Here is a 26,119-nt window from a genome sequence, read left to right on the forward strand (position 1 = left end):
CAATTTCCAGGAGTGTATTTCCCAAACGTTTTCCACGGATTTCATATCCTGTCAACTTGCAGGCCGGGGCAAGACATCGATATCTTTATCTTCAAACCACTTTTCGCTTGTAGCAGAAACATGCACACATGTGTCATTTTGTTGAACATTAGACTTCCGTTCCCTACATCTTCATACATTTCAATCCATTCTATCTCCAGCATCTCAGTGAATTTGTTAGAGTTCACTGTAGTGTTCAACCAAGCAAAGCGTGATTTACTTTTAACATAGAAGGTTGTTCATATCATAACACTTCCACCACCAAGATTTCTCTTACCTGCTGCTCTGTTCTCAGATCATGTCAATAATACTGAAAGCCATCTGGCACATCTAAATTACACATCCTCTCATTAAAGAATATCACTTTATCGCGTTCTGAAGTCCATGGCATATGTTTCTAAGCAAACTCCAATCTATCTGTTTATGTTGCGTGTTTCAGCAGGTTTCTGCACTCGTGTATTCGATGCAAGATATTTGTCATTTTCCAAAATTTGCTGTGCACGTGTGGCAGTTACTGACAACTGGAAATCAACAACAAGCTGAGATGAACAACGGTTTGTGACCTTTGCTTTGCTCAAAAGTAACCGTTTAGATGCCTCAAATAATTTTCCACTGAACTCGTATTCTACGTTCTACCCATATCGTGCGACCAATCTAACCAAATTATCAATTACTGTACTTGAACAGTTTAACTTCCTAGCGACTTGACAATTGCAGAGTCCCATTTCCATGTATGCATCGATTTTTCTTTTTCACCTCAGGATAACTGATTCCCGCGTGGCAGTGTCACAATCGTGGTTTATGTACACAGTTCGTATATCGCTAATGCTGTCTGTTTCCTATCAGCAGTAGAGGCACATACGCACACACCAACGCCACAAAGAACTGACTGCTTTTATTCTGCGTTCCACCGTCTACCACCCGAATCGCTGATGTCTTGTTGTACAGGGTGGTCGGCAATTCCCGTTACAGACTTCTAGGACTTGTAGAAGGGAGTGAGTAAATCGTATTTTGAATAGGAATCCATGTTCGGAAACGTCATCCAACAAGACTACAGAGCGTCGAAGTTAGAGGCGCGGGCGTCTGTAAATGTACGTATACACGGGGTGATTCCGTGATGATGTTACAGACTTTCTAGGCTGATGGAGAACGAAAAATGTATTAATTAGAAGTAAGGTTCCCTGTACCGGAAACGAACTAGTCGAAAGTTATAAACGAAAACCGTTCTGATACCTCTGACAGTTGAACACATGTACCGGTTCTTGTGTTGCGAAGAGTGTATGGTTCAAATGGCTCTGAGCACTATGGGACTTAACTTCTGAGGTCATCAGTCCCCTAGAACTTAGAACTGCTTAAACCTAACTAACCTAAGGACATTACACACATCCATGCCCGAGGCAGGATTTGAACCTGCGACCGCAGCGGTCGCGCGGTTCCAGACTGTAGCGCCTAGAACCGCTCGACCACCCCGGCCGGCGCGAAGAGTGTAGGGCTGGTAACTTTCAGCGGTGGTAGTGTGGGCAAAAACGAGCAAAAAAGTCTAATAAACGTGGGCTCTTAATTGCATACCTGAAGAGCTATGACCATTCGTTCATCTTCGCTAAAGTGAAACACATCTCCTTTACTGAGGAAGTGTTCATAGCTGTTAAGGTATGCACTTAAGAGCCCACGTTTATTGGACTTTTTTCTCGTTTTTGTCCACACTACAACCACTGAAAATTACCAACCCTATACTCTTGGCAACACAAGAACCGGTACATGTGTTCAACTGTCAGAGATATCAGAACGGTTTTCGTTTATAACTCTCGACTAGTTCGTTTCCGGTACAGGGAACCTTACTTCTAATTAATACATCTGTCCTTCTCCATCAGCCTAGAAAGTCTGTAACATCATCACGGAATCACCCCGTGTATACGTACATTTACAGACGCCCGCGCCTATAACTTCGACGCTCTGTAGTCTCGTGGATGACGTTTCCGGACATGGATTCCTATCCAAAATACGATGTACTCACTCCCCTCTACAATTCCTAGAAGTCTGTAACGGGAATTTCCGACCACCCTGTATACTGCACTATTGACATTAACTGCTAATACCATTTGACTGCATTTGTCAGTATACTAGATGTCATACTACAGCATTTTCTGTACACTGGGCACAACTATTCCAGCCGACAATGTTAATTTTCTTACAAATATCCATGCCCTTGTACCGGTTTCCGCTAATGTACAATACAAAAGCACTCACACCTGGTCAGTGACTTAGTGATTTTCATCCTAGTTCTAGTTTCAAAAAGGAAACAAGCAAATTTTTCCATGCTGTAGGAGACCTTTCAAGCTACTAGGACTATATCATCCAAAGGCAGTATTATTAGTCGACCTGGAGACTGGACAGGAGAGGGGTTATACAATATTGACATGTTAAAGAAATTCATGTCCGAGGAGAATCTGCGATCTTTACAGATTCGGCGGATTGACGACCATCATGTGTCCGACTTAATTGTTTCAGTATTTCACATATCGTTTTCTCTAGAGCAGTTTCTTCTACTCTGTCAATCCCATGCTCTGTATCTCAAACCTATCTTCTACTGACCTGTCTTAGTTTTAGTGGTAGAACAACGCTGGTATAGCCAATGTCGTATTATAGAGGGACTTATCACAGTTTTCTCGAAAATAAAAGAATACAAACAGAACCCATTACAACTACAGTATATGATGCTGCCGAATAGAAATGACGTAGTATGTATATTATGGGGAATAAGCATTTTTCTACTTTTTGCATGACATTTTGTACGGGAGGATGTCTGCTACATGCCAGTAACAGATGGTGACAACAGACAGACATAATTATAGCGATACCACTTGATAAATTACAAACGTGTTGTTACTGCATACCTTCATGCTTACCTTAGGGATACGTTAAGATCAGTTTTCAGAGCCTGTACCGCTGAAGCTAAGACAAGTACGTTCTGTAGGGTATGCTGTCCACTCTTCATCCTCTCCATGAAGAATTTATCAGTGCAGGGATTGTGGGGTAGGTGGTGCTATAGGATTCAGTTTTTGGGGCTCCATCATCTTTCTGTCTTAGACCCTAGCAAACCCATTCTTAATTTTCTTTTCTTACTTGTGTGAAAGCAGGGAGGTAACACACGTATGACGACCAAATACGTACTCTGTTCAGTGAGGCAGACTATATACAACCGTTTTCTGTTAATAGTCCCTCTGCTTAACTGGGTGGTAACGTGTTCGCGTCCTATGCAAGCGGGCCCGGGTTGGATTCCCGGACGAGTTGGAAATTTTCTCCGCTCGGGGACTGGGCGTTGTGCTGTCCTCATCATCATTTCATCCTCATCACCGGTGTGCAAGTCGCCCAATGAGGCGTCGACTGGAATAAGACTTGCACCTGGTGGCCGAACTTCCCCGGATGGGGCCTCCCGGCCATCGATGCCATGCGCTCATTTACGTTCATTTTTTTCCTCCTGTTAACAGCATGTTAGCCACGTCACGGGAACAGGGGAGGTAGATGGGGAAGGAAATCATTTTCTCGCTAGATGATGATATGCTAACATGAAAAAGAAAAAGAAATAATTTGACAAGTCGGCTGTTTTGTCACTGTAGCTAAGACTACGCGTACCTATGGTGAAAGTATGCTAATAAATTGTTTAATAACTGATGCGCGAAAATGATACGAAAGACTCGAGTTACGTCTGATGAGAGGGCCCTGCTGAATGAAGAATTTAAGTAAATGAAATAAAAATGCTATAGTTAGTAATACATAACGCTTCTTAACGTAAAATCGAAGCTGCGCGGGATTAGCTGAGCTAAGGTCGCAGGTTCGAATCCTGCCTCGGGCATGGATGTGTGTGATGTCCTTAGGTTAGTTAGGTTTAAGTAGTTCTAAGTTCTAGGGGACTGATGACCTCAAAAGTTAATTCCCATAGTGCTCAGAGCCATTTGAACCATTTTGTCGTGTTCAGATAAAATAATGTATTCCAAGACGTTCACTACTACTACTACTACTACTACTACTACTACTACAGAGGGTGCATAAGCGTAGGACTGAGGACAAAGTATAGATTATGTGCATTATTTCATCAAAATACATGTCTTTGTTCTACTTAAAACGATATCATTGTCATCCATTCATTACGATGACCCTCCATGCTACGGTAGCATTATCACGTTCTTCCATACGGATGTTAGGCTTGTGGGCAGCGGCTCGCATTTTGGTTAGTCAACAGGGTTGATACTTTGATAAACATACACCGCTAAGTATCCGCCTTTGGTGTGCAGGGTAGCACATGTGTTGCAGCACACGCAAAACAGTGTAACTGGATTGCAAGTCCAATCACATTTACAAGATACGACCAGAAGATCAAGTGACTGGAAGTGTAGTCATCATAGCCCTTAAGCAAAGATTTTTGCTACTAGTATGAACAATCATCATCAGTACAAAAACAGTTGCTGTTGGTTGTCATTGTGATCATACTTCTATGCTAAGACGCACTCCAGTGCTTCTCCTATACAGTTACGATTACTAAGACAGACTGAATTGGAATCTAAACCAGGGCTCTTCGGAAGAATTAAAGTACACTCATGAACAGAAAAAACAGAACGCCTTGAACAACTAGACATAGGACGTTCATATTCACAGGACATTTACTTTACTATGATCCGCAGAAATGATGAGCATTTGAACCATGTCGGTCGGCGGATTCGAGGTCACCATCGATATCGCGGCGCAGCCCCAGCTACGGGTAAAACGTGCCTGCGGCTCTCGTTGTCGCTATAAACAGAAGGTAAAGGATCAGTGTGACTTGAGCAGACGTGTAACATGCCTCGCAGACGCAAGCAAGAACTGTACCGTCAGATCTGTGGGTTTGAGAGAGAACGCATTATGGGGATGAGAGAATGTGATGCACCCATCCGGGAAATCGCTGCTCGTGTGGGACGAAGTTTTTCGGCAGTGGCACGGCTGTGTACACTGTAACACATCGTACACTATCAGGGGTGACAGCTCGTCGTCGTTTATTACGGCATGAGCTACGTGCGCGTCGTCCTCTTCTCTACCTACCTCTGACGAATGTGCAGAAACATGCTAGACGGCAGTGGAGTACAGAACGACGTCAGTGGGGACTGGAATGGGGCCAGATAGTGTTTCCGCATGAATCCAGGTTCTCTCTGTTTGAAAATTGGTTCGCTGCAGACAGGGGGCGCGGCATCAAAGTGATGGCATTCGCACAAGACATACAGTGGCAACTCGAGGCCTTACGGTGTAGGGTGCTATTAGGTACATCCACAATCACAGTTTGTGTGTGACTAGGGAACTGTGATCAATGTGACCTACGTGAATGACACCTTGCAAGCTGTAGCCATACCATTTCTGCACGACATCCCAGACGCCATTTTTCATCAAGACAATGCACGACCACATGTTGCTGCTGAACACGTGCCTTCTCGGTGTCATAGGAGGTCTGACTTTTGCGTTGGCCCGCCAGATCCCCAGACTTGTCGCCAATCGAAAATGAGTGGAGTATGGTGAAACGATGGGTGTAGCGCTGTGACACAATACCAACCACCACAGATGAACTCAGGAACCAGGTGAATGCAGCATGGATGCCTATACCACAGGATGTTGTTTGCGCTTTATACTCGTCAGTGCCATTACACATGAGAGAAGTTATCAGGGCCCATAACGGACCCTGTGCCTACTAGGCAATAGGACACTTGCTGACCAAGGTGACTGATAAAGACAAAGGAGGAATCAGGTTACACATTCAGTGTCAGGTTACACTTCGGAGCAACTTGTATTCAAGGTCCCCCCCCCCCCCCCCCCACTCTCCTTCCCTCCTGGGGAACCACTGGCAATTGATCAAGGTCATCTGCAGAACCCCAAACTACTCCCCTCCTCCCCCCTCTCCCCATCCTCTCACCATCCCCGTGAACCTATGAGACTGAAACACCCACTCCCCATCTTCAACTTCTGTAACTGGGGCACCTGAGTGGATGGAATTCACTCTAGACTTAGGCAATACAGGGAACGAATCAGGTTGTGTCTATTTGTTTATCACAAGTTATGTTAAGCCATGTCACACATAGTAATTTCGACTGCTCCATGGAATTCCAACTAAATGTGTTGGACAGCTACCAAACTGCAATAATTTAAAAAAATGTTGCTGCAAAAAACTTATCTGTACATTAGTAATGAGTGACATCTCACATACAAATATCCTTTAATAGTGGAAAATCAATGCATTACTAAAAACCTGCTACAACACAATAGTTATACAAATAAACCCCAGAACATTATGAGTTTTTCGTAATGTTATCCTGCAAGCATACTGATGAAATGTTGTGTGGTTAGGGCCTCCTGCGGGGCAGACCGACCGCCTGGTGCAAGACTTTTTAACTGATACCACTTCGGCGACATGTGTGTCGATCAGCATGATATGATGATGAAGACTGCACAACACCAAGTCCCCAAACGGAGAGAATCTCCGACCTAGGCAGGAATCGAACCCGGGTCCCTCGCATGACATTCTGCCGCGCTGACCACTCAGCTATGGAGGCGGACAGCGCACTCTTTTAGTTTTACAAATAAACCCCTCAATATTATTAGTCTACAGTGACGCTATAAGACTCTTAAAAACAATTCTCCAAGCTTAATGATTGTGGACGGGACGGGTGCAGCAGTTACAGTAACAGCAGCCTCAACGATAATTTCCACCAGGACAGGACCGCTTCTTCCTCCAGGTGCCAAACCAACCTCGCGAGTATTTTCAGATTTCATTATCATCTTCTTTAAGCCATTTAATGACATTGAGCTTTTACTCAGACCTTTCAGTCTGCAATAACCTCTCTCTCACTCTAGTACTGTAATTGCTGCCCCGTTTGTTTCTTTGTTTTGTTTTGCTTTAGGGAGCAAAATCATCTGGGTTCATACGCGCCCAAGTCAGAACTACAGAACACGAAGACAGAGAGTAGTTAAAAAGGACTATACGTCAGTTCCAATTGACATAAGAGAAGACAGCTAAAAACAGGGACGTGGAGAAAGGGCTAAAAGAGACACCATACAGAAACGGAAGTCCAAAGCTAAAAATTAAGTGGCCTTCGCCATATTACTTTGGGGGATAAAAAGTAAAACGCAGTCGGCAGCCCGCGAGTCATTTGCTAAAACGTACTTACATTACTGATACTGAACCACCTGAACATTTAAATAGCGGCACACAGCTTCCAAAACGCACCCCCAGCGGTGGAGTGAACGATTCTAACACTAAAATAACAATAACGATAAGATTTTAGGAAGTACATTATATCATTCATATTAAAAGTTGTTCCCCAGAAACGAATGGACTGAAATCAACGCCAGTTCTACTTCTACAAAGATTGAACAGAGTTTGCGCCGCACAGATGTGGACGGAAAGTAAGCTGCACAAACGTTAGCAGCTGCCCGCCGACAACAAGGAGACCATGTATACAATTGAGTGACTGGTACTAATGGCCAGGTACAACGGTCATGAACTTTTAATAAATGCAGATGACGGTGGGTTCCATGACGTCAATCGCATCTGGTGACCCTGGTTAGTATGCACGACAGACACAGGCAGAGTTTGAGAAACACGGCTCACTGCGCATCGCGTCCGCGCCGCCACGGGGCATTCCGAAGGAGAAATTCTTAGGGCCGCCGGTTCAAACCGGCTCACGACCTTTAGGCTTTCGGTGCATTCGCGATCTGGCCGGCACCTTCATATCATGGCCGGCACGCGAAATCGCACTGCTTTCACCGTATTTTCGGATCTGCTTCGCTAATGCATCAGCTCCTTCTCAAAACTTATTATTACTTTGAAAGCAACATTTTGGCAACCGATCTGAGTAGAAACCCTAAGACGTTTTGGTCTTACGCAAAATCAATAAGCGATTCGAAATCCTCTTTTCATTCATTCAGTGATCATACTGGTACCGAAACCGGAAGATAATAAGTAGAGCGAAGGCCGAAATACTGAATTCGGTCTTCTGAAACTGTTTCCCCGCCGACGATCGTAGCGCAGTCCCTACTTCCAATCATCGTACCAACATCAAATAGGCAGATATTGAGATAACTGATAACGGAACAGAAAAATAACTACAATCGCTTACTAGTGGAAAGGCGTCGGGACCACATGAGATTACCTATAAGATTCTAATAAGATTATGCAAATGGACTTGCTCCCCTGCTATCAGCAGTTTGTCGTAGATCACTGGAGCAACGAACGGTAAATAGTGACTGGAAAAAAAGCGCAGGTCATTCTCCTTTTCAATTAGGGTCGTAGGATGGATGTACGTAATTATGGGCCTACATCGTTAACATCAATTTGTTGTAGAATTATGAGCCGGCCGCTGTGGTCGAGCGGTTCTAGGCGCTTCAGTCTGGAACCGCGCTGCTGCTACGGTTGCAGGTTCGAATACTGTCTCGGGCATGGATGTGTGTGATGTCCTTAGGTTAGTTAGGTTAAGTAGTTCTAAGTTCTAGGGGACTGATGACCTCAAAAGTTAATTCCCATAGTGCTGAGAGCCATTTGAACCATTTTGAAACACGTAAAGAAGTTCTATTCCACCATTTCAATAAACGTGTTTACAATGAATGCAGTAATAACAATCTTTCCGAAAATTAAATTTTAGAAAACTGTCAATTTAAAGAACCAGCTCCAGTCAAAAGGTAATCCATCGTTATGTTTCTCTCATTCTTTCCCGATATGCCTGCACCGATAGGTTTTAACTAAAGTGCAGCCACTCACCGAGGTCCATCATGGGCTGTAATTATCGTAGGGCAGGCGAAATTTGACATATGTTTCAATGTGTTAATGCGCAACCGACTTACGCTGGCAAAAAATTGTTCAGTTTTGGCCACCAGGTGCAAATTTGACGCTGTTAATACAATAAAGGCGTACAGAAATGTATCCATGTCTAATTGAAAGTCAGAAAGGCATAATCTTGAGGTTATTATTAACCACCACTTACACAGTTTGTTCAATATGAGCCCTGGAGACGTCAACGACGTGTTGTATGGCGGCAGATTTGCACCTTGTGGCCAAAATTGGAACTAGTTTTTTTTTTTCAGCGTATATTGGTTCGCAGTAATGCACTAGTACATTTACCGAGTTTCGCTACTGTGCGATAATCAGAGCCCCCACTGGACCTAGGTGTGTAGCTGTACTTTAATTATAACCACCAAGTACCTGTTTAGTGGTCTGTGCGGCGGTCTGTCACGCTAAGGGGCCCGGGTTCGATTCCCGGATGGATCGGAGATTTTCTCTGCTCAGGGACTGGGTGTTGTGTTGTACTCATTATCATTTCATCATCATCAGTGGAAAGCAACGGGAAACCACCAATGGAATCACTTCCCTAGACGCTCATGAGGTGGACCTCTCTGACGAGGCTTCCCCCATGACCAGACCTGCCGTAAGGCATAACACAAAAGTTTTTAGTATCTGTTTAGCTGTCTGCACTCGTGCAAGTCCAGGTATTGATAATGTGTCTTCAGTTTCATAGCCGTATTTGTCACGCACAAAGCTGTGCAAAACGACACAGTCTTCTATAGTCTCTACAGAAAAACCAAGATTCAAGTTCAAAGGTAGTATCCTAATCAATAGATATAAAAAAAGATTGAATATCGCGAATGGTTCGTGTATTCAGACATTTTTGTACTATGGTATGGGGGAGTGCCACGAATAGGGTAATAGAAATCCTGAGTCGTGTGGCGTGAGTGCGGAGGGGGGAGGTGAGTTTGAAGGTCGCTTTTGTACGTTTTCCTCGAATAATTCGAAAACTAACCGGCATCGAGGCAACTGCGGTGCACCGTGGGCCACAGATGACAGTGGTGAACGACAAATGTCGAGATGTGTACTGGCGAAAAGACGTGCAACTGTTGGCGAACTGACCACCCAGATGAACGAACGGGTTAGCAACAGCGTCTCCTCAACAACCGTTCAGCGAATTTGCTCCATTTGAGTCCCCGCAGCAGGCACTTGGCTCGTGCACCCATGCTGACTGCTGTTAATCGGCAACGAAAGCTGGAGTCTGCCCGCCAGCACCGCAACTTGCCATCCACTAGTGGCGACAGTTGGCTTCTTCAGATGAATCGTGTTTTATGCTCCATCGGACAGATGGCGTGTGCGGCGTAAAAGATCCGAAAGCAAATATCGTGCAGCAGTCATCGGAAGGGTCCAGGCCGGAGGGCATTCCCTGGGCGATCTCGTTATTCTGGAAGACACAGTGGATCAACAACACAAGTATGCATCTACCCCGGGGCAACATGTTCACCCGTACATGCAGTTTGTTTCTCCTCGGCACGATAGTGTGTACCAGCAGGACAATGCAACGTGCCACGCAGCTCGCACAAGTATGAGTGTGTGGCTCCAGGATGAGTTTATCGTACTCCCATGGCCACCAAAGCTCCGGATTTACATCCAATCGAGAACTATGGGACGACCTCGATCGGGCTTTTCGCGCCGTGCGCCCTCAAACAAAAAACATAGCGCATCCAGTTACGGAAATGGAGTCGGCATGGCTCCAGAGCCCTATCGGTACCTTCCAGAACATCATTCACTCTCTTCCTGCACGTCCCACAGTGGTCTGCGCTGCAAAAGGGTGGTTATTCAGACTTTTGAGAGTTGATCACATCAATGTGACTGGACAGCGGATAAGCACCGACATTAAGGCAAGGGATTAGTGTGGCACTCGTGTCTTTCCGACGTGTCTGCAGCACATACGAAACGTGAAATATGGCGAGGTTATTACCAAATGCATCCAAACAAAACCGACTTGCTGTTATTCTTTTCTTGGCCGCCGAAGGACAGATATCCAGTGGAAAATGAAGAACGTGAATGGGGCAAGGTGTATGCAGAAAACCACCGTTTGGAATGGTGCACTATATTCTGTGCTGGTCGCGATTCGATACAAGACACTAGTCGCTCTGGGAAGCCATCCAGAAATTACTCAAACATATGCAATGATATCACTTCATTTCTAGTATCGGTAATACACTGTCCATTCACATTAAAGTGATCACTTGACAAAAGACTGAATAACCCTGAAAAATCAGCTTATCAGGTGGTCTCTCAAATGCGAGACGCAGTCCATATTGTTTTGGACCGTGTATTTCACAACCTCTACGTGTCTCCCGGTTGCAAAGTATATGGCACTGGTTCTGCTTGCATAGTTCTTGCAGCAGTTTTCCTTTGGCAATTTACATTAGTGCAGATAATCGTTCACGGTGGCCCTAAAACAGCTAAATGTACATGTTCCTGTATAACACCCTTCAAAGCATCACCTTACGTGGTGTCCAGCTCCCTCAAAAATCGCTTTAGACTGTATACCGTGTATATTTTTACCTATTTATATACTCAAAAGAATCTGCTCATGGCATGTTTCCATATACACTACTGGCCATTAAAATTGCTACACCAAGAAGAAATGCAGATGATAAACGGGTATTCATTAGACAAACATATTATACTAGAACTGACATGTGATTACATTTTCACGCAATTTGGGTCCATAGATCCTGAGAAATCAGTACCCAGAACAACCACCTCTGGCCGTAATAACGGCCTTGATACGTCTGGGCATTGAGTCAAACAGAGCCTGGATGGCGTGTTCAGGTACAGCTGACCATGCAGCTTCAACACGATACCACAGTTCATCAAGAGTACTGACTGGCGTATTGTGACGAGCCAGTTGCCCGGCCACCATTGACCAGACGTTTTCAGTTGGTGATAGATCTGGAGAATGTGCTGGCCAGGGTAGCACTCGAACATTATCTGTACCAAGAATGGCACGTACAGGACCTACAACATGCGATCGTGCATTATCCTGCTGAAATGTAGGGTTTATCAGGGATCGAATGAAGGGTAGAGCCACGGGTCGTAACACATCTCAAATGTAACGTCCAATGTTCAAATTGGCGTCAAAGCGAACAAGAGGTGACCGAGACGTGTAACCAATGGCACCCCATACCACCACGCCGGGTGATACGCCAGTATGGCGATGACGAATACACGCTTCCAATGTGCGTTCACCGCGATGTCGCCAAACACGGATGCGACCATCATGGCCGGCCATCGTGGCCGAGCGGTTCTAGGCGCTTCAGTCTGGAACCGCGCGACCGCTACGGTCGCAGGTTCGAATCCTGCCTCGGGCATGGATGTGTGTGATATCCTTAGGTTAGTTAGGTTTAAGTAGTTCTAAGTTCTAGGGGACTGATGACCTCCGATGTTAAGTCCCATAGTGCTCAGAGCCATTTGAACCATTTTTGCAACCATCATGATGCTGTAAACAGAACTTGGATTCATCCGAAAAAATGACATTTTGCCATTCGTGCACCAAGGTTCGTCGTTGAGTACACCATCGCAGGCGCCCCTGTCTGATGCAGCGTCAAGGGTGAGTGCAGCCATGGTCTCCGAGCTGATAGTGCATGCTGCTGCAAACGTCGTCGAACTGTTCGTGCGCATGGTTGTTGTCTTGCAAACGTCCCCTCTGTTGACTCAGGGATCGAGACGTGGCTGCACGATCTGTTACAGCCATGCGGATAAGATGCCTGTCATCTCAACTGCTAGTGATATGAGGCCGTTGGCATCCAGCACATCGTTCCGTATTACCCTCCTGAACCCATCGATTCCATATTCTGCTAACAGTGTTTGGATCTCGACCAACGCAAGCAGCAATGTCGCGATACGATAAAGCGCAATCGCGATAGGCTACAGCCCGACCTATATCAAAATCGGAAACGTGATGGTACTCATGTCTCATCCTTCACGAGGCATCACCACAACGTTTCACCAGGCAACGTCGGTCAACTGCTGTTTGTGTATGAGAAATCGGTTGGAAACTTTCCTTATGTCAGCATGTTGTAGGTGTCGCCAGCGGCGCCAACCTTGTGTGAATGCTCTGAAAAGCTAATCATTTGCATATCACAGCATCTTCTTCCTGTCGGTTAAATTTCGCGCCTGTAGCACGTCACCTTCGTGGTGTAGCAATTTTAATGGCCAGTAGTGTAATAATAAAGCACCTATACATCAATGACTTATCACTGAGCGAGCATACTGGAAGTCATCATTCACTTGTTCGTAATTTGTCTGAATTAGAACGATAACCAGTGTATTCACTTCCTCAAACATAATTCTCTCAAACGTAAGATTCTATTTTTTACCAATATCACAATGCTTATTGATGTGAGTTACATCAGATTTCTGGCATCGGTGATACACTGTCCAGTCTGATTAAGGTGACCACTTGTCAATAGCCTGAATAACCAGGAATAACCAACTTGTGCAACACAAACTGCTTCAAGATGTGCAGGAAGAGAGCTAATGAGGTTCTGGAAGGTACAGGCAGTGATGAAGAGTCATGCCGACTCCAGTGCCATGGTAAGCTGGACTAGGTTTCTCGATTGAGGATCCATGCCACGTAGAGCCCTATCAGAATGATCCCACAGATTCTCGATTGAGTTTAAATCGAGGAACTTGGGAGGCCAGGAGAGTACGATAAACTCATTTTCTCATTCTGGCGCTCTTCGAATAACGTATTTACAATGCAAGCTGTGTGTCACGTGCCATTGTCCTGGTGGTAGATGCTATCGTGCAGAGGAAAAACGGCTATAAGTAGGGATGGCCATGGTCCCCGATGATAGATGCATACTTGTCTTGATTCAAAGTGCCACGGAATGCCACGAAAACATTCCCCAGACCAAAACGCTGTCCACTCCAGCCTGGACGTTTCCAACGATTGTTGAAGGGTATTTGCTTTCAGACGTCTCACGCTGTGCGTGCCATCAGCCACCTGTCCGATGACGCATCAAACGTGATTCATCGGGAAAGGGCACCTGTCGCCAGTCAGTTGCGGCATTGTCGTGCAGATTCCAGCCGATGAACCGAAGTCAACGTGAGTGCACGAGCCACGTCTCTGCTGTGAGGCCCATACGCTGCAACGTTCACTAAACGGTCGTTGAGGACACATTGTTGGTAGCCCCTTGGTTCATCTGGGCGGTCATTTGCTCAAGAGTTGCACGTCTATTCGCCCGCACACAACGCAGCCGTCATTCAACTCCCTGTCGTCTATGGCCGTGGTGGACAACAGGCCGGCCGTGGTGGCCTCGCGGTTCTAGGCGCTGCAGTCCGGAACCGCGGGGCTGCTACGGTCGCAGGTTCGAATCCTGCCTCGGACATGGATGTGTGTGATGTCCTTAGGTTAGTTAGGTTTAAGTAGTTCTAAGTTCTAGGGGACTGATGACCACACATGTTAAGTCCCATAGTGCTCAGAGCCATTTGAACCATTTTTGTGAACAACAGTTCCCTCGAGGCGGTTTTGGAAAGCGCCATTTTGTCATGCAACCACGGCGGCACGCAAACAATTTACAAAGTTAGCCGTTTCGGAAACGCCTCCACACTTGGCCCAGAAGCCAATCGTTCAAATGGCTCTGAGCACTATGGGGCTCAACATCTGAGGTCATCAGCCCCTAGAACTTAGAACTACTTAAACGTAACTAACCTAAGGACATCACATACATCCATGCCCGAGGGAGGATTCGAACCTGCGACCGTAGCGGTCGCGCGGTTCCATACTGAAGCCCCTAGAACCGCTCGGCCACACCGGCCGGCAGAAGTCAATGATCATGCCCTTTTGTGCGTCAGATAAATCGCTCAGTTTCCGCTTTACGACAACGACTGCATTGTTTTCACGTCCCTCCGACTGTGCGCTTTATAACGCTCCAGTGTTAGTGCTGCCACGTGCCCCCTATGAGTGATTATTGTACGTTGATTCTGAACATAGGCGGTGGTCGCATTATTGACAGCGTAGTTGGTAAGCTTCCAGGGAAGGTACATATTCTAGCCTTGCAAAAAGGATAATGCAGATAACATTAGAAGAAAATATAATCCTTTATCGCCACCCGAGATAACCCGAGGTGGTTTACTTCGCTCAGAGAGTGTATTCTATTGTTTTTGGCCGGCCGGTGTCACCGAGCGGTTCTAGGCGCTTCAGTCTGGAACCGCGCGGCCGCTACAGTCGCAGGTTCGAATCCTGTCTCGGGCATGGATGTGTGTGATGTCCTTAGGTTAGTTAAGTTTAATTAGTTCTAAGTTCTAGGGGACTGATGACCTCAGATGTTAATTCCAGTTGTGCTTAAAGCCATTTTTTTATTGTTTGTGTTTTTGATAACAGTGACGATAACAGAGAGGAAAGAGGATGAAACCTGACGCTGACTCATAGCCCTCTCATTTCAAAGCGACTAAAATGGCCGCTGAGCTTATCGTCCTCACGCGACATACATATTACCACACGAACAGCGCCAACAGTCTTCACTTCATGACATGCTGCGAAAATTAACGCAGTGCTGTCCCTGTCCCCACAGATGTCTGTTAACCTATGGGGGGGGGGAAGGAAAATGTAAAACTGTGCAATTAACGAAATGCAAAACAACAGTATTATATGACTACAACGTCAATTAGCTACGATTGGAGTCAGTCAACCCTTACAAATACCTGCGTGTTACAATTTGTAGGGATATGAAATGGAGTGATAGCATAGACTCATTCATATGTAAAGCAGGTGGTAGCCTTCATTTCATTAGTAGGACACTAAGTGCCATAAGTTTACAGAGGAGATTGCATACAAATCAATAGTGCGACTCATCCTAGAATGGTGATAGCCTTCATTTCATTGGTAGGACACTGATAATGTGCCACAAGTTTACAGAGGAGATTGCATAGAAATCAATAGTGCGACGCATCCTAGAATACGGAAAAAATCGCAACACTAAAAAATAATTACGCAGAGTAATGAAACATTGAGAATACATTAGTCTAGGTAACATATTGGTGATTAAAATTGCGAGATGACAGCTTAATGTGAGTGCGAGATAAGTCATTGCAAATGTGAAATGGTGGTACATTAACAACCGGTGTAACTGCTTAAATGTTTAATGCAAGCATGCAAACGTGCACTTATTGTGTTGTGAGACGTGCCGGATGTCAGTTTGTGGGATGGAGTTCCAGACCTGTTGCACTTGGTCGGTCAATACAAAATGGTTCAAATGGCTCTGAGCACTATGGGTCTTAACTTCTGAGGTCATCAGTCCCATAGAACTTAGAACTACTTAAACCTAACTAACTTAAGGACATCACACACATCCATGCCGGAGGCAGGATTCGAACCTGCGACCGTAGTGGTCGCGCGGTTCCAGACTGTAGAGCCTAGAACCACTCGGCCACCGGTCGGTCAATACAGGGACGGTTAATGTTGTTTGTGGATGAAGTTGGAGTTGTCGTCCGATGATGTCGCATAAGTTCTCGGCTGGAGACAAATCTGATGATCGAGCAGGCCAAGGCAACATGTCGACACTCTGTAGAGGTTGTTGGGTTACAACAGCGATATGTGGGCGAGCGTTATCCTGTTGGAAACAACGGCTGGAATGCTCTTCATGAATGGGAGCACAACATATCGAATTACCAGATTGACGAACAAATTTGTAGTCAGGGTGCGTGGGATAACCACAAGAGTGCTCCTGCTGCCATACGAAATCGCACCCAAGACCATAGCTCCATGTGTAGGTCCAGTGTCTCTAGCACGCAGACAGCTTGGTTGCAGGCCCTCAACCAGCCTTCTTCTAATCAACACACAGCTATCACTGGCACCGAGGCAGAACCAGCTTTCATCAGAAAACACAACATATCTCCACACTGCCCTCCAATGAGCTCTCGCTTGACACCACTGCAGCTGCAAAAGGCGGCGGTTTCGGGTCAGTAGAATGCACGCTACAGGGCGTGTGGCTCGCAGCTGTCCTTGAAGTAATCGATTTGTAACAGTTCATTGTGTCACTGTAGTGTCAACTGTTGCTCAGATTGCTGCTCCAGATACAGCACAATGAGCCAGACCCATATGCCGAATTCGATCTTCCCTCTCGGTAGTGCCACGTGGCCGTCCAGAGCCCAATCTTCTGGCGACCACACATTCTCGTGACCACCGCACCCAACAATCAAATACAGTGGTTACATTCCTGCCAAGTCTTTCCGCAGTATCGCAGAAGGAGCATCCGGCTTCTGGCAGCCCTATACGACCTATACGACCTCGTTCAAACTCAGTGAGGTGCTGATAATGGTATCTTTGTCACCTTAAAGTTATTCTTGACTAACGTCAATTCACCACGTGCAATCTCAAAAATAACTAACGCTCACGACCGTTACAGTGTGTATTTGAAAGCAAACCTGATTTGTATCCTCGTAGTGGCGCTACTAGCGCCGCTCTTATGGGACTAGCGTGAAATTGGAACAGACATCATCTTTCAAATGTGGAAACACGCCTACTAACATTCGTACATATGGCACAGCTCCTTCTTGGTGCTGCGATTTTTTTTTCGTCAATGTATATGGGATCTGCACAAAGTAGAGCAACACGGCATATTGAACTATACAGAAAGAGACAGCAGGAATGGTCACAGATTTGTTTAACCCACGGAAAGTGTCACGGAGATGCTCAAATACATTGTCTGAAGACAGAAGCCAACTACCCAGTGAAAGCCTGCAGAACGCCTCTACAGCAGCGTTTGACGCTCGAATTATTTGGATATCTCCATGACACTTCCCGCTTACTAAATGAACCTGTAACGACATGCACAGCTCTTCTTTGGATCTCTATTTCCTCTATCAGTCGCATCTGGTAAGGATCCCAGACTGAGTAGCAGTATTCAAGTATTGGTCGAACAATGGTTTTGCGAGCTTCCCGCCTTTCTGGATGGACTACACTTCCTGAAGATTCTTCCAATGAGTTACAAACATGCAGTAAAAAAATTATAAAAGGAAACTCACACTGGAAATTTCAGTTGATTCCAGTGGGCAGAAGTCCGTTTTTTTAAATCGTATCTCTCGTATTCGTTGCTTTCATTCATCTTGTATTTTTTGACAATGCATAGGTTGTGACTGACATTTTCTTTAATTGATTGAGTCATTGTTGTCCATCCAGAAGCTGTCTGTTATTATTATGAGGTTACAACAGATCGCATCGCCATTAACGATGGGTAGCAAGATGTCTTTGCTTTTCACCAAAATCCTTTATGGTTATGCAGTTTTTGTTCATGCTACAGACTCCTCGACTGTTGTTCCTGAGGGGAAGCTATACATCAGCAATACAGCCAAGAACACTCATTCTGCTGGCACTAAGCGACCTTCAGAAAACATCTTTTCAGCCCACGGCGACTAGTTATTAACGATTCGTTTATTTTTCTTTCTGTCACGCATACAGCGCAAAGAAGCTAAAGGAAGGGCACAAAGGACGTTCAATTACACGACACACATCCAAGCGGTACTCAGGTTCGTTCCATACGTTATATAGCAACATCCTGTCAATGGTCATCACAGCAGCATTGATGCGTTCTCTGAGCTGTTCTGGTGTTCTTGGGGTAGCGGGTAAATGGTGGGGAGTGGGAGGCGGGCGGCGGGGGGGGGGGGGGGGGAGGACTATGTAAACATTGTCCTTACTGACCCCCTCCCCCCAAAGGGAAAAGTCACAAGGCGGTAAGCACGCGACCTGTGGGTGTGGAGTCTTGATAGACCAACGCTTTGCTGTTTACACAGACAACCAGTGTGGCTGGTTCAAATGGCACTGAGCACTATGGGACTTAACATCTGTGGTCATCAATCCCCTAGAACTTAGAACTACTTAAACCTAACTAACCTAAGGACATCACACACATCCATGCCCGAGGCAGGATTCGAACCTGCGGCCGTAGCGGTCACGCGGTTCCAGACTGAAGCGCCTAGAACCGCACGGCCCCACCGGCCGGCTGACAACCAGTGTCCCTAAATTGTCGACACCAACGCGAAATGCTCTGTTTCCATAATTCTTTCTGAAGCCACACAGCACTGTTGTAACAGATAAACAGCTCGCATATTCCAACACAACAAAAACTCTTTTTTTGTTTTGCCGCCATACTGTCAAGGCACTGCACTCGTAATGCCATCTGGTAGGCACAATGCAAATTTGATGAGTTCATGATTCTATTCGTGCATAAATTATATTTGTACATGTAATACTTTGGTAAATACAGAACCTTGAAAATGAATGAATCATAGTACAGGGTGTATCAAAAACTCATAACTATTATGTTAGTTAACATACGTGCGCGAACATGATACTGATGGAAAGAGCAAACTCTTGAATTTTATATGGTTCCTGCTAGGTAGCAGCAGTGTGCGCCCACTTCAGTTCTAGTAAAAATGGTGTCGGGACAACAGAAAGCGTTTTGTGCTCCACGTTTTGCGTAGTACGGGTCAGTAATAACTATTCAGCGTGCTTTCCGTACTGTCTGGTGTGGATCCTCCTATAGCACAGAGCATTACACAACTGCATGAACAATTCCGAGAAACAGTTTGTTTGCGTAACGGCAAATCTCCGGACCGTCCCCGAGTGTATGAAACAGACGTCGAACGCATCCGCCATAGTTTCACAAGGAGTCCGCAGAAATCCGTTCGCCGTACAGCTCAACATGCCCCCCATGTCCGTCTGGCATGTGTTGCGTCGACGTTTGATCATGAAACCACACAAATTTCAGTTACTGCAAGCTCTTCGTGAAGGTGACAAACAACAACGTGTGGATTCCGTAATTTCGTTCTTGGCAAGACGGAGGACGGCAGTTTTCTTCCACGCTTAGTGTTTAGTGACGAGGAAACATTCCATTTAAATGAAAAGGTGAACTGTCATAATGTGAGGATATGGAGTACGGGACAACCACAAAAAGTTCTACAACATGAGAGGGACTCTCCAAAATTTAATGTGTTTTGTGGAGTTTCATGGGAAAAGGTGTATGGTCCATTTTTCTTTGCCCAGAACACTGTTAAACGAAGCACATATCTCGATGTGGTTAAGAACTTTCTTTTCCCACAGTCCGAACGATTTCATTTACCAACAGGATGGGGCAGCGCCACACTGGCATCTGGAAGCGTGGGAATTTTTAAACCAAAGGATTATTGAACGATGGATCGGTCGCACTAGACCAAATGAATCAGCCTTACATTACTGACCTCCAAGGTCACCGGACCCGATTGTACACACATCAAAAAAAGTTTTGCATCATCTCGGTTCTGCGAGTTCCGGAACCTTACAGAAATTTGGAACAGAGATCAACATAAACATCATTTCCATTCTTTTTATTGATCATGAAAACCACACATTGCATATTGTACCACCATACGGCGCCACAATCAGAGGTGGTGGTCCAGATTGCTGTACACCCTAGTACCTCTGATAATTGGTACCGCGTCCTCTTGCACTGATGCATGCCTATATTTGTCGTGGCACACTACCCACAAGTTCATCAAGGCACTGTTGGTCCAAACTGTCCACTCCTCAATGGCGATTCGGCGTAGATCCCTTAGAATGGTAGAATGGTTGGTGGGTCACGTCGTCCACAAACAGCCCTTTTCAATATATCCAAGGCATGTTTGACAGGGTTCATGTCTGCAGAACCTGCTGGCCACTCAAGTCGACCGATGTCGTTATCCTAAAGGAAGTCATTCAGAAGATGTACACGATGGGGGCACGAATTGTCTGCTGCCGATATAGTTGCACTATCGGTCGGAGGATGGTATTCACGTATCGTACAGCCATTACGGCGCCTTACATGACCACCAACGGCGTACATCGGCCCCACGTAATAGAATCCCAAAACAGCAGGGAACCTCCACCTTGCTGCATTCGCTGGACAGTGTTTCTAAGGCGTCCAGCCTGAGCAGGTTGCCTCCAAGCACGTCTCTGACAATTGTCTGGTTGAAGGCATATGCGACAGTCATCGGTAAAGAAAACGTGATGACAATCCTGAGCAGTACACTCGGTATCTTGTTGGGCCCATCTGTACCGCGCTGCATGATGTCGTGGTTGCAAAGGTGGATCTCACCATGGACGTCGGAACTGTAGTTGCGCATCATGCAGCCTATTGCGCACAGTATGAGTCGTAACACGACGTCCTGTGGCTGCACGAAAAGCACTATTCAACATTGTGGCGTTGCTTTCAGGATTTCTCCGAGCCATAATCCGTAGGTAGTGGTCATCCACTGTAGTAGTAGCCCTTGGGCAACCTGAGCGAGGCATGTCATCCACAGTTCCTGTCGCTCTGTATCTCCTCCTTCGCTTTGGTTCACTCCGAGACGCCAGGAGACTTCCCTTGTTGAGAGCCCTTCCTGGCACAAAGTAACAATGCTGACGCGATCGAACTGCGGTATTGACCGTCTAGGCCTGGTTGAACTACAACACGAGCTGTGTACCTCCTTCCTGGTGGAATGACTGGAATTGATCGGCTGTCGGACCCCCTCCGTCTAATAGGCGCAGCTCATGCATGGACGTTTACATCTTTGGGCGGGTTTAGTGACATCTCTAAACAGTCAAAGGGTCTGTGTCTGTGATACAATATCTACAGCCAACGTCTATCTTCAGCAGTTCTGGGAATCGGAGTGATGCAAAACTTTTTTTGACGGTGTGTATAAGATTATTTCCTGCGAGGGTTTGTAAAACGAACAACAACAGCTAAACCAAGATCACGCAGACTTCACCCCTACTGACGGACAGGGGACGTCGAGCACTGGTCGAGCACAGCGGAGGGTGGTTGAAAAAAATCGCATGAAATCAGCAGAAGTAATCACTTGTGAATTCAAAAGTGCTACCAGCATGCAGCTAGCACAGTGACTGTGTGCACTAAGTTAAAAATAATGGGGTGCAGTGATCAAACAGTTCCTCATAAGCCACACATTTCGGCAGTTTGTACTAAGCGGCACTTGAGGTGGTGTAAAGAGCGTCACCACTGGACAATGGACGGTTGGAAGCGAGAGATCTGAGCAGTGGTGGTCAACCTGGCCCCTACCTCCCACTAGTGGGCGTTCCAGCTTCCATGGTGGGCAGCAGGCAGTACGTACTTTAAAAACATTTTCGTAAGCTTTTCATAAAATTTTTACTACAATTATTTGGTAAGTAATTATTATTATTATATAGTTTACGTTGCCGTAAATCTGCTTTACAAATTTGATAGCATGAAATCGCTGGGCGGTTAGAAAATTTTATTACTAACAGAATTAAAAATGTGGGTGGTGGGTAAAAAAAAAATTGACTACCCCTGATTTAGAGTGATGTATCGGGCTACACTCTGTGGCAAACAGATGGAAGAGTCTGAATTTGGTGAATACCTGGAGAGCGTTACCTGACATCATGTGTGTGGTAACGGTGAAGTGCAAAGGAGGCGATAATACGGTATGGGAGTGTTTCTCGTGGTTATGGTGTGCTATCCTTATTGTGCTTAAGAAAATGCTAAATGCGGAAGGGTATAAATAAATTTTACAGCATTATGTATTACGTATAGTAGAGTAACAATGTGGAGACGAAGAAGGTATCAGCTTGACATTGCGACCTGTCACAGAAGCATCTGCCACGGAATGGTTTGTGGACAGTAACATTCTTGAAATGAACTGGCTCGGTCAGAGTCTCGACCTGAACCCAAAGGAACATCTTTACACAACAAATGGATGAAATTTCTGAGATATATTCCCAAGATGCTGATCCCGAAAAATCTTGAAACTTTCCTTGATACCTTTATCCGATTTGGAGATACAGTGTTTCAATGTTACCCTACTTGTACAAGTAAAATACGCACGTAATACCAGGTGTGAGGGGAAAATGCTGTAAAGTGTCTCCGTTATCATCAGAAGGTTTCCTGGAACACCTTGTTATAGCACTGAAGCAAATGTGGAATTTTTGTGCACGTAAAATCCGGTCTGAAGTGTAAAATTGGTTCCGTGTTATTTCAATTTCACGTCAACTACCAAAAATTTACTGACACGTAAAGTTCTTTTCATATGGGCGCTGTAGCGGGGAAAGGAAAGGAACCAGCAGAAAAATGCTCCTATCGGAGCACAAAAAGGGCGAATATGCTCATGTTTTAAAAGACTCTGACTGAAAAGTAAGGTACCAGTTGCTTCATTCTGTGTTCCTCAGCACCCTTAAAAAATTTTTCCCATTAATTTGAACAAACGAACATAGATGCGCATTTTTATGTTGAGGGAGAAGCACACAGTTTCAGTGGGAAAAAGACGGAGTAGTAATAAATACTGGAGGATAGGAGACAGTGGTTGTGGTATAGAAAGAGCGAAGGAGACAATGGCAAAGTGAAAGAGTGGGACACAGTGGTAGCGGAACATAGTTGACAGTGACAGAACACTGCTAGAAAAAGAGTAAAGGAGTCAGTGTTAGATGGAGCGGAATAAACAGACAGAGAAAGTGGAAGTGGGTGAGAGCCACTGATAAAGGGAGACAGAGTGAATGACAATGATAACGAGGAAGAGAGACACAGTGAAAGTGAGAAGAGACAGCAGCAGTGGGAAGAAATGAACAAGGTAGCAGCAGTAAGAGCACTTCCAATTTGCGTCAGAGTGTTAACAGACTTGTAAGAAGCCACTGCATGGGACACTAGCAGCGCGAAAACGTATCAGGCAAACATAGCTCATTTCACGTAGCAAGATACTTGTTCCGTTTGGTATACAGTAGTAAGAGCCTCTTTCTTCTTTTGGTTTCTTTCACCACGTCACCACAGTATAGCGGACGCTGTCAAGGATCGACGATGAATACGACCCTCACTCATTGCGACACGTGTCATCTGATGAAATGGCAACAATCACACATGAGGGGCCATGGCCCACAAAGAAAATGCACGCCTGTCCGTAATTACAACCTGTACAACGTCGAGTGCGTAATGCCGTCTCTTATGGAAGTGGTATCGTAGGACAAAACGCAGTTATCTCGCTTGTCAAGAAGTACTAATAACCACCTCGTAATGGCAGAGTATGGAACTTCTAGAACGCCGAGTCCTAAATCTGAAATGATGTCGGCTGGCGGAGGGTACATACAGGGCAATTCAAGTTGAATACAGCAACCACAAACGACTATAACTATTTAATGTATAGCGATACACTGATAAGAATTACAGAGAACGTTAAATGCAAAAACTTCAATGTTTTTTGCAAGCTCTTTAGGTGTTCTTTATGAATCTTCTTCGTTACGCAGACAAAATCTAAGCGATAATTCATTTCACGTCGTACATTCTCCGACCAGTCGCGCTGATATCCAATTACATAAAAAGACTTCTCTGTACCCCATATTCGTATGTTTTGATGATCAACCCTGCCACTTACATGGACGGTAGACTCTTCGTTAAAACTGAGACGTGTAGCAAATGTTTCTTCATCCACGACTTCCAGCATTGTGAAACACAAGTGGCTCTTTATTCACATGAAGTAATTAGTGCTAGCGACTGGGGATCTCTAGTTGACTTCATATTTCCATATTACCAGAATGCTTTTGACATCGTTCCTCACAAAACATTTTCTAACCAAATTGCGTGCCTATGGAGTGTCGTCTCAGTTGTGCGACTGGATTCGCGATTTCCTGTCAGAAAGGTCACAGTTCGTAGTAACTGACGGAAAACCACCGAGTAAAACAGAACTAATATCTGGGGTTCCCCAAGGAAGTTGGACAGACACACTGCTGTTCTCAATCTGTATAAACTATTCAGGAGACGATCTATATCTACATCTACGTACATATTCCTCAAGCAGTCGTATGGTGCGTGGCGGAGGGAACCCTTGCACCATAGTAGTCATTTCCTTTCGTGTTCCACTCGCAAACAGAGCGATGGAAAACAAGTGTCTTTATGTCTCCGTAAGAGCCCTAATTTCTCTTATCTGCGGGTTCCTTACACGAAATGTACGTTGGCGGCAGTAGAATCGTTTCGCAGTCAGCTTCAAAAGCCGGCTCTCTAAATTTTCTCAAAAGTGTTCTTCAAAAAAAAAAAAAAAAAAAAAAAAAAAAAATCGCCTTTCCGCCAGGAATTAGCATTTGAGCTCCCGAAGCATCTCCGTGGCGCTTGCGTGTTGTTAGAACCTACCAATAAATCTAGCAGCACGCCTCTGAATTGCTTGGAAGTGTTCCTTTAATCCGACCTAGTGGGGATCACAACTACTCGAGCAGTACTCGACAATGAGTCCCACTATTGTTCTGTACGTGATCTCCTTTATAGATGAACCGCTTTTTCCTAAAATTCTCCCAATAAACCGGATACGACCATTGGTTTTCTCTACCACAATTCTGAGCAGCCCTCTTAGCTTGTCTGTGGAAGATGCTGTCGTTTCCGGTCTAGTAAAGTCGTCAGAAGATCAGCACGATTTACAAAATGTGGTTATTGACCCTTAACGATGGAAAGTATGATTCCTCCATATGAGTACTAAAATTGTTCGTTAAATTTCAATTACGCCACAATTAAACCAATTTAAAGGTTGTCAATGCAGTTAAATACCAAAGGATTGCAGTTACAAAAGACTTAAATTGTAACCGTCACATAGAAAATGCTGTGGTGAAGGCGAACCTAAGACTGCGTTTTATTGGCAGAACACTTATAAGAAGTAAGAAATCTACTGAAGAGACTTTCTACTATGCTTGTCTACTTCTGGTGTGCCGATGCGCGGTATGGGAGCCTTAACAATTATGATTGATGGAGAACACTGAACAAGTTCAAAGAAGGCAGCTCGTTTTTATTACCGCGAAACAGGAGACAGCATGTCACGAATATGATAAGCGAGTTGGGGTGGTAATCTGTAAACCAAAAGCGTTTATAGCTGCTGCAAGATCTTTTCACGAAATTTCTGTCAGCACATTCCTCCTGGAATGTGACAATATATTGCTGACTCTCATCAATACAGAGTGAAAAGACCACCATGATTAAATAAGAGAAGTCAGAGCTCCCACGGGAAGGTTTAAGCGTTCATTTTTCCCATGTGCTATTAGTGAGTAGAACGGTGCAGAAATAGTCTGAAAGTGGCTCTGTAAACCCTCTTCCAAGCACTTAAGTGACAATCGCATACACATTTAGATGTAAATGTAGATTGCGTAGTCTTCCTACTTCAGTTCCTGTGATATCTGAATTCAAACAGGTTCATTTTCAACGTGGTTTTGAGAAAACCGTCGTTTGTGGAATTTTTAAGTTCATCTGGTTTGATAAGTGGATTTCCGGGGATTATGTT

The 26,119-nt window shown here is 45.1% G+C and overlaps 1 protein-coding gene across 1 annotated transcript in view; it reads right to left on the reverse strand.

Annotated features, from left to right (window-relative positions):
• The window catches only part of LOC124802677 (ATP-binding cassette subfamily G member 4-like), a 311,068-nt gene that overhangs the window by 192,964 nt on the left and 91,985 nt on the right, over window positions 1–26,119 (reverse strand). The gene's annotated exons all lie outside the window — the stretch shown is intronic.

The sequence above is a fragment of the Schistocerca piceifrons genome, chromosome 6 (genome assembly GCF_021461385.2).
Source record: "Schistocerca piceifrons isolate TAMUIC-IGC-003096 chromosome 6, iqSchPice1.1, whole genome shotgun sequence".
NCBI classification, from domain to species: Eukaryota; Metazoa; Arthropoda; class Insecta; order Orthoptera; family Acrididae; genus Schistocerca; species Schistocerca piceifrons.